The sequence below is a fragment of the Euprymna scolopes genome, chromosome 40 (assembly GCF_053919585.1).
Source record: "Euprymna scolopes isolate OS-2025 chromosome 40, ASM5391958v1, whole genome shotgun sequence".
In the NCBI taxonomy this organism is placed as follows: domain Eukaryota; kingdom Metazoa; phylum Mollusca; class Cephalopoda; order Sepiida; family Sepiolidae; genus Euprymna; species Euprymna scolopes.
Genome location: NC_136521.1, coordinates 3804983 through 3815712, shown reverse-complemented (window position 1 = coordinate 3815712; position 10730 = coordinate 3804983).

Here is a 10730-nt window from a genome sequence, read left to right as displayed (position 1 = left end):
TGGTTGCTGTGGCTGTGACCAATATTGTGCTAAAGAGACACGAGACACAGCGAACACTTGAAGGCTACGAAGTGCCTTCAATAAGTTTCCAGACTTTTTTGTACTGGCATTTAAAATTGCTGTAGACTCTTGAAAAAGTCAGTATGTTATTGCTATGACTGACAATTTTTATGATTTCAGGTTAAAAACAAAAACAAAAACAACCACAGCAGGAATTGGAATACACTCTACTAAAGCCCAATTGTCACAGTCGGTGATTTCAAAAATGCAATCTGAACATGAGTGTCGATTGGCCAAATAAAGAATTTTATGAATAAGAACCGTCGTGTGTCTATAGAGGCAATAAGTGTACAGTTTGATGTCAGTGTGGAAACTGTACTCGCAATTATTCTGCCAGGAACTGAAGATGTGAAAGATTTGCGCGAAGTTTGTCCCAAGAGAAGATCAGAAAGAAAGACGTTGTTATGAGAGAAGGAAGATGGTCGAGCTGATCAATTCAGATGCCGCACTTGCTCTGGTGACCTGTGATAAAAGTTGGATCTGCTGGTATGGCCCAGAGACTAAGAAAGAGTTCTCAGTTGAAGCATGCCGTCTCTCCCAGACCTAAGAAAGGACAAACATAGCATCAAGAAACTTATGATGATCCCTTTTTTGACAGCATGGGCATAAGATGTGGAGAGCCCACACAGCACCTATAACGTGGAAGGGACACACAGACAAAAATAAATCAATCCGACTTAGCTTTTTTTTTTTTTAATAAAAGGCATATATTACCATTATTTTCCAAACAATGCCCGTTTCTTGTTTTTTCTAACTGTTCATTTCGTCTGCCATAAGATTAACACAACCCTGCCGTCTTGACACCAGCTTAAATGTCTCGCCACACGTCCACCTCCCCAAGCGAGCGTTTTCTTTTTCTCCCGACCCCATGCTGATATTAGTTAGCCGTTTCTCGCCTTCAAATTTACATGTCCATCTTCTGCTGTCCTTTTTCTTTTCTCTTTCTTCCTAATTTGCATATATGCTTTTTTGGCTACTGCTGCTAATATCTTCGCAAGCCAGCTATCTTGCAGCTGCCGTTGATATTTTCCGAAGCGCTCTGATACACACCTAGTATTCCAAAATTCTCACTTATTTTAATACTGACCATGCTCAACGTTGTTTAACTTTGGTGATCTAACGGGAACAAGTGTGCCAATGCGAGTATGCCGTATATATTAGACTAGCGGGGAGGGGGGCGGATTTTCCCGGGCTAAAGTACGCTTAAATATGATATTTTAATCTGTCTAGATTTCGTATGTATCATTATAGAGTCGCGATTTAAAAAAAAAAAAAAAAAAAAAAAACGCATTTGTGTTCCTTCAGCTACAACCTAAATCGAAACGGTAGCATTCAAAGCTGGTGGCGTTACCACGGTACCAACGTGGACCGCACATGAACTGATTAAAAATTAAAAATAAGCTAAAATGAATGTACAAAATGTTTTACGATTTTTCTTTCAATTTTGACCCATTTTTGACCCCTTAAAAGCTATTTTAACCCCCTTAAAAACCCATAAAAGAACGGTCCGTAAAAATCCAATCATTTGAGGCCCCAAGCGCTGCTCTGCGACTTTTAGTTTCGGAAGGAGATAGAGTTTGAAAATATGGAGACAGACAGACAGATAGTCTTTTATATATTAGATTATACGGCATAATTACGTGGGTACATCAAATCTCTTTAGATCACTGAAGTTAAGAAAAGTTGAACCCGGTCAGTAACAGATGGGTAACCATTTAAGACTACCAGGCGCTTTTTGTAGGAACACGGACACACCTCCCTGTATTACATCCTTGATCCGGTTTTAAAGGCACGGCTTTAATTTTTGAACCCAGCACACAGACTTAGAGTCATGCGTTCACCCGTACGATATGGTATCTCTCGAATGACGCCGCTTAGAGAAGAATAAAGGACTTTACTACTAAGGGAGGCCACTCTACTGGTTCCTCATCAAGCTCATCGCCAGACTCCAATCGGGTATTGGCGAATTTAGTTATCAATTAGATTTTCCCGGATCTCTACTAAAGACGGTTTAAAGCAAAGCATGCAAAAATACGAGATAACAATTCAACAAGTAATGATAATAAGCGAGAGGCAGAAATATATATATATATATATATATATATATATATATATATATATATATATATATATATATATATATATATATATATATACTTCAGAATAAAAATCACTGCTATCAAAGATATTCACTTCGGATTTTACCATGCAATTTGGATGTGAATTTTTATATCCTTTTCATTAACTTCCCTTACTCTATGACATTTAAATACTTAAACAACTTTTAATTGTGATTTTCCATGTCTCACTGACTTTAGCAATTAATGTGTAAACCATTATAATTATTTGTTTATATTTTCTCCTCTGAAGAGATGGTAGACATCGAAATCCTATAGGATAAGAAGTTATAATATTTTCAATGTATTCTTTGTTTTACATAGAATAATAAAAATCTTTTGATTTGAAATTCAAACATTTCACGTCATAAATTTTTAAATTCATTGAATGACAAAAATTATATATCTATAATATAAAGGCTCCTATATGGTTGACTATTATAGAAAACTGATCACATATAATGATAGAAGATGTATCGAGACACAGGAATTGGTATGTTTTATCTGGCATAATGATGGTTCATTAAAATTGTGGGGTCTGCGTACACGCCTGGTCCACAAAATATGGAAATAAAATTAAAAAAAAATGTTTACAAGTGTTTTTGATATAGATGTACATAATAATACTTTGATAAGTATGTTTTAACTTAAATAGGGATGGTATAATAAAATAGTGGGATCTGTGTTCGCGCCTGGCCTCCATAGAATGGAAATAGGCACAAACTTTAATAAAGACTTTTCATATCTATCTGCGTAAGTATACTTTGATAATTATGTTTCAGTTTGAAGAAATATGGTATAATAAAATTATGGGGTGTTCGTTCGCACCTGACTCCCATAGAATGGAAATATGTCACAAAGTTTCACAAGGTTTTTTTATATAGATCCACAGAATATTGTGATAAGTGTTTCAGTGTGAACAGGTATGGTATAATAAATTATGGGGTTTATCTATTTTATTTTTACTTTCATCATATTTTGCTTTGGTTTTGATACCCCCAAATTCGAAGCTATCTCATTACAACCTATCATACTTTCATAAATCAGAGTCCATTTTCTGTAGGCTGTTTTTGAACCCAGTCAACGACAGGTACTTTCGCTAGTATATATATATATGTGTACTTTCGCTAGTATATATATATATATATGCATATATATATGCACATATATATATAGTAGAGATTTAGAAGGCTATCACAATGCGAGGAATGAAATATAGTCGTTGTTGGTGAAAGGAGACGAGAACAAGTGGCAATTTACAAATCAATAAGTACATACATATATGTTTATATATACATATATTTATTCAGTTGTATTAGGTACAAATGTCTTACTTGTTATGTCTGCGACAATATCCATTATTAATTTCGGAAAAAATTCCCTTTTCAAATGAAACCGTAGCAGATCGATTTGAAGCAAAGAATGATGATAGAGGAAAAAGGTAATCGTCCCATAGAAAAGGTGGGGGTGCGGATTAGTTGCGAGATGGAATCAACAGTTTGTTAAATGATACATTTGCGCCGATAATATCCGGTCGATTAATCTGCCGGCTTGCAAACAACATAAAAATCCTTTCGGTGGGGTATCTGTAGAGAAATTCACAAACATGTTTCTCATGCGTGTGCAATTTCGGGATCCTTGTTATTTCCATTTCACAGTAAGATGTGACCGAATAACATTTTTAAAGTTTCAGTCTCTTCCACGCTTTTTCTTTTCCAGCGAAAAACATCCGTCGCTTTTCATTGCCAACCCAGACTCCCCTTTTCTTCTTTCTCCCCCCCCCTATCCTACTCGGCATGATGCATAAATTCTAAAAATAGCTTGACTCTAACAACGTCGCGGTCGTTTGGTTTCTTTTCGTCCTGCGATGGACTTACATCTACTGCCCGACTTACGTCCACCTCGGGTCTTTTCTTTTTCCTTTTTTTTCTCCCCCCAGCGTTTTCTAGGCCTAGGACCGTGACACCTGCAAAAACAGCCAAATGTCGTAATCTCCCCTAACCAGGATATCAATGTATCAGGGGACTGTTTGTTAATTTGATATCCCCTAGAAACTTCCTCCTACAAAGGAAACCGGTTGAACCCGCCATGGGTAAATGCCGCTAGGTATGCTAACCGTTTGATTTCATATTATGTTATTAGTTTTGAAATACACCCCATGTTTCCTCCAGGAGATTAATCTAATTATATTTCATCGTTTTCTTTGAGGTAAAATTGTTTTCGTCGACAAAAGGAAAAGAGGTGCCTTCAATAAGTTTCCAGACTTATTTTGCACAAGCATTTAAAATTGTCGTAGACTTTTGAAAATTTAGTATGTTATTACTATACATCTTATAAGGTTATTGACGAATTTATATGATTTTAGATTAAAATTGAACAGCTACAGCAGGAATTAAAATACACCCTACTAAATCCTGATTGTCACAGCTGGTGAATTTCAAAAATGCAACTTAGACGTGAGGACACATCAGAAGAACAATCTACAATAAAATTCTGTTTTAAACTCGAAAAATATACCACAGAAATGTATAGAATGCTTCAAACTGATTTTGGACCATCTTGCATGAACCCAGCATCAGTTTTGGGTGGCATAAAAGATTCAAAGACGGCATGGAGTCTGTGAGGGATGATGAGATATATGGTAGGAGTAAGTAACCAGAATATCAGAATTGATTGGCCAAATAAAGAATTTCATGCATAAGGACCGTTGTGTGTTAATAAAGACAATGAGTACACAGTTTGATGTCAGTGTGGGAACTGTTACATAATTATTCGCAGAAACTAAAGATGCGGAAGATTTGCATGAAGTTAAGGATGCTTCATCCTTGTCACAGACTATTTGAGCAAGATGGGCCTCAAATCAAATCTACACCTTTTCTATATTCCAGACCTTGTGCTCTTTGACTGTTGGTTATTCCCTAAGCACAAAGAAAACCTTAGAGGCTGTCATTATAAAACAACCGAGGAGATGAAAGAGGCTGTGACGAGGGTCATTAAACCCCTTACACAAGAGGACTTCCACGGGGCCTCCCAGAAGTTGTTGGAACGGTACAACAAGTGCATTGCAGCCGGAGGAGATTACTTCAGAGAGAACTAGAGTTTCATGTGTGTACTATCAATAAAAGTATCCAGAGGAAAAAAGTCTGGAAACTTACCGAAGTCACCGCATGTCTATGTTTTTCAAATTGCCTAAATCAAAACGTAGATTCCATGAACAAAACTTCTTTCTTAGAAGTGCACGCCTGTGGAACTCTCTTCCATTTGCCTGTTTCCCAGCGTACTACAACTTGGATGTCTTCAAGTCCAACATAAACAAATTTCTGATGAATCGCCCCGCCCGATTACTACGATATTATCCCATTGATTACCGTACACGCAATAACCCTTATCCACGAGTGGCTTCCGGGCCTTGATAAGTGGTGACTACCATGTAAAAAAAAAAAAAAACGTCCTATACAAAAAATGTTGCAAACATTCCTAAAAATTAAACTTTTATCGATGTTTTCTGTTTACTATATTTTCAGAATGCAATCGGAATATATCTACAAAAAAACTGCTTATTGCATTATTGCACTAAAATAGGAGGAAGATAGTGTAGGATCTGTTCTGTTGTCATCTGTCATGGTATATTTATTCAGGTTTTCATGAAGTCATTCTCCAAGGTATTACCTCCCATTTTTGCAAAGGTGTCAGAACTCTCACATTTTGTTTTGTATAGATACGTTAAAATAGAGACGTTGGTATTCTTATATAAACATACTACTACTACTACTACTACTACTACTATTTTACTACTAGTAATACTACTACTAATCTATTATATAGAGAACAGTTGTCTGTAGTAGTGGATCTCTTACATCTTGAATGGCTACGTGAAAATAGAGACCTTGATATTCTTATTTAAACTGAGCAGTACGACTGTTAGCTGGACGCTTTGCTTTGCTCAATCGTACAATACGCTTTTTTTTTTTTTACATAGGCGTCACCACTTATCAAGGCCGATAGGCCACTCAAGGATAAGGGTTAAAGAGTGTAGAGTAGTCAAAAGGACAATATAGTAATCGATAGTAACGCTTACACATGATATTTAAATTAATGCAGATTGCGCATGTATTGTAATAGAATCAACCCTCTATTAATTCTTACATATTACGAGGAATAATTTGCCCGGTGGACTAATTCGCAAAAAAAAAAAAAAAAGAAATAAAAAAATATAAATAAAATAAAAAAATAAATAATAATAATAAAAATAATGGTGAATGCCGTTCATCAAATTTCGTCTAGAGTCAGTAGTCAAAATAGAGACGTTGATTTCATAAAGAATCTTACTTAAGGGGGGGGCGGTTTATCAGGAATTTGTTTATGTCAGTACACTTGGGGAAGCAGGAACCCGGAAGGGAATTCCAAAGTCTAGCGGTTCTGGGGAAGAAACTACTGGAGTAGAAGGCCCTCTTACATCTAGGGATCTCTACTGTGAAGGGGTGGGATTTAGCTGCTTGTCGGGTTTGTCGGGGGGGGACGTATTTGAATGTTTTCTTATTAATGAGTTCAATTTACGATAAAAGAAAAGGTACCATTTAAAATTGCCGCAAATTATTTTTTCGTTTGCATATTTTGAAACAAAACTTCTCGGTTCCCGCTGCCCCAACAGTACTGACATGCAGAAGTTCAAGTGTAACGTGAACCGACATCTTGTTGCTCAACTCCCCACATAGTACCTCTATAACTTATGTCCCTAATAGTAGTTCCCTACATCAAAGTGGCAATGTGCTTTGTTTGGGGTGAAAATGTAATAAAAAAATTAAATGAGCCATATCTCTATATGACAATAAATCAAATTTAATTTTAAGAAGAAATGATTTGATGAAATTTTATTAACTCCCTTGTCTTTTTTTTATTTTACTTTTGTTAGTTTGAAGAGATCAAGGGGTCTTTTCCTGGGGCTAACACTTGATTCTATTATAGTTTAAATTTATATCCGAGGACTCTTTTAAGAATAGACACGGTTCCCTTTATGGCTGCTATCTGTATTTCCTTACAACTTGGTTCTCCAGGGATTGCTTCTAAGTATTTTTGAAGATTCTTTTTGCTCCTGTCACAACTGGTATGATGTTTATTTCTTTCAGAGACCATGTTGCTTTTAGATCATTTTTAAGGTCCTAATATTTTGTTATCTTTTCCCGTTCTGCTCTATTAAGACCAAAGTCGTTTGGAACTGTGACATCAATAATGAGTGCAGTCCTTTCGGACTTGTTCCATAAATCTATATCTGGCTTGATGACATTGTCTTTTTTGTATCTGCCTTCCTGTATGTCTTTGTCGTAGAACACTGTCACCTTTCCATTTGATGTTATCAGTGGTGGTTCATGTTCCCAGATGTTTGACGACCTATCTAGTTGCATCTCTCTACAGATCTTCCAATGTAAGTATCTACATACTTTGTTGTGGCGGGCAGTGTAATGACCATTGGCTAGAAGGATCTTGCATCCAGATATTGGCTTGGCTTGGCTTAGGCTTTCAACAGCTGAGTGACAGAATCTGCATTGGTCGGTTTTTTGTAGACCAGCCATTTTTTTACGTCCATTTGTGAGTAAGCCTTGGTCTTGTGCAGCTATAATTAATCGTTCTTCATCAAATGGAAATTTGTCACTTTTAAGCCATTGTAGTGAGGCCTCCTTGTCAATGTAGTTCTGGTTCAGTTCTTCCATGAACCTGCCTGCTCTCTTATGTTGTTGCCATCCTTCTAGTCTTGTCTTCAGTTTCCTTTTTGTATACTCCTTTCTCTTCTTTCGGGCGATTAGGGTTGCTGGGTTGTCCTATTCTTCTATTGTGTTATCCAATGTGTTACCACTGAAATTTTCACCGAGCTTTGTAATTGACGTCTGCTTGGTGTGATGTTCATTCACCATTTTTATTTTGGGGTCAGAAGAACATTTGATATATTGGCCTATGCATACCACTGAAGCTCGGTATGCGTGGTTAATTTCAGTCAGGCCTAAACCACCTTCTCTCCGTGGCAAGTACAGCCTGTCCATGCACTGATGTTTGTAAATGACTTTATGAAGGGCCAGCGTTTTCCGAGTTTTTACATCAAGGTTATTGATGCAGTTCTGTGGCCAATTGATTATGCCAAATCCATAAGAGACAACGGGTATTGCCAATTGATTAATGGCAGTAATTTTGTTTTTGGTGATAGTTCTGATGAGAGATTTTTTTGAAGTCACTTGAAATATTTTCCCTGCACTTTTTCTCTCATCTTTCCATGTTCAAGTGTCTCATTATCCTCCACTCCCAGGTATTTATAGACAGCATCCTCTTCAAGGTCTTCAATAGAGCCATTGTCAAGATTAAGATGTTCTGATGCTGTCTTTCTTCCTTTCTTTATGGTGCACTTAGCGCATTTGTCGAATCCAAACTCCATGCAGATGTCCTCTGTATAATTTTTAACAATGCCTTTCAGAGAGACAAGTTGTTTCTCGGATTCCGCATAGAGTTTCAAGTCGTCCATAAAGAGTAGATGGTTTACTCTTTTATTTTCTTCCTTCTTTCTGTCCATGCTGAGATTGTATCCAACATTGGATCACTTAAGTAGCTTACTTAGTGGATCCATTGTGAGGCAGAAAAGGAGAGGTGAGAGGCTGTCTCCCTGGAATATTCAAGTTTGGGGTCTGTATCCTTCCTTCCGTGTGCTGTAATGTAATTGATGTGCACCATCTGGCCATTTGTTTTTGAAGGAATGATGTAATATCAGTGTGCACATTGTACAGCTTCAAACAACGAAGTATCCAGGAATGAGGAATACTGTCAAAGGCCTTTCTGTAACCAATCCAGGCCATTGATAGATTTCTTTGTCTTCTTCCGCAGTCTTCTAATGTGGTTCTGTTTCATGTTACACTTGTCCAGCGTAACGCAAAGTATTACTTGTAAAAATTCTTCTTTTTATCTATAAGAAAGAAAAACTATGACGTTTCTGAATTTTTGAGATGAGGATTGGTTATATGTATTCCATTCATCAGACTACTGTTCTCATCTTGGGTGTGATTTTCACAACGTTTCGGTCGATATAACCTCCGACCTTCTTCAAGTGTATCTTGTCGAACTCGGAAATGTGTCTGTCGAACTCGGGAATTTGGACGGAATTTTGAGCGGAACCCTAAATGAAGTAACTAAAGGGTTCTGCTCGAAATTCCGTCCAAATTCCAGAGTCCGATAGACACATTTCCGACTTCGACAAGATACACCTGAAGAAGTTCGGAGGTTATATCGACCGAAACGTTGTGAAAATCACACCCAAGATGTGAACAGTATTCCGATGAATAAAATACATACACAGAAAAACTGCTTTTAAGACCGGATTTTTTCGATTTTCGATATTTATCGGATGAATACAAAACATGTACAAAGCATATCTAAGAACACTTCCAGACATATTAATTACCATTGTGTGAAATTTGCAAAAGCAATTAGGAAGGAACTCTTACACACACACACACACACACACACACACAAAATCAATGTATCGATATATTCTGGTTAATATATTTTCAAAAACTAACTTCCGTGAACTAAAAGTTAAATTCTGCTTACTCCATTTTAAGACTCTGTGAAGCTATAACTCAAGGGAGATAATTCAACACAGCCATTCTTTCTTTATTCAGTATTGTCCCTCTTTTCAAGAAGTAAGAAATAATATGTACTAACATTTCCAGATAATTTGCTTTGTGTAAACTTACTTCCAACCAGATCCCCAAAATAATTTTAAAAAAAAACTTTAGGATGCAGAGTTATCTCCCTTTTTTCCTGCCAGAATTTTATATAAAAAACTTTGATTTTTTTCCCTGCCTTCCATTTGTTTCATTATTTTCTTTTCATTTTCGTTTTTTCTTTTTCCTTTACCTTTTCCTTTTCTCTCCTTCCCCTTTATATCTTATATCACTCATAATATTAAAACAAAATCACACGAAGGAGTCCAAAAGTTTTATCGACCGAGACGTTGGTCGAATATCACTCTAGATAAGACAAATTGTCCGATTACTTATAATTTTGTTTACTAAAATGTAAATAATATATATATATATGTATATATATATGTTATATGTATATATATGTGTATATATATGTATATATATATGTAGTATGTAATATATATATATATTACATACTACATATATATATACATATATATATACACACACATATATATATATATACGTATAACATATATACGCATATATATGTTATGTTACATATAAATATTACATACAGTTATGTATATATACATATTTGATATAAATATATTTCTATGTACATATATATTTAAAAAATAACATATATATAATATTTGAAAAATAATACTTGGACTTGATAAGTGGTGATGCCTATGTAAATAATATATATATATATATATATATATATATATATATAGATGCGCCCCCCAAGTCTTCGTTAAGACCCGCCTCTAGGAGAAGGTAACTCTAATGTAAAAACCTTGAGTTGTACTGTATGCTTTGCCTTATAGCAGTTGTCTGCACTTACAAGGATTTACTCTTAGAC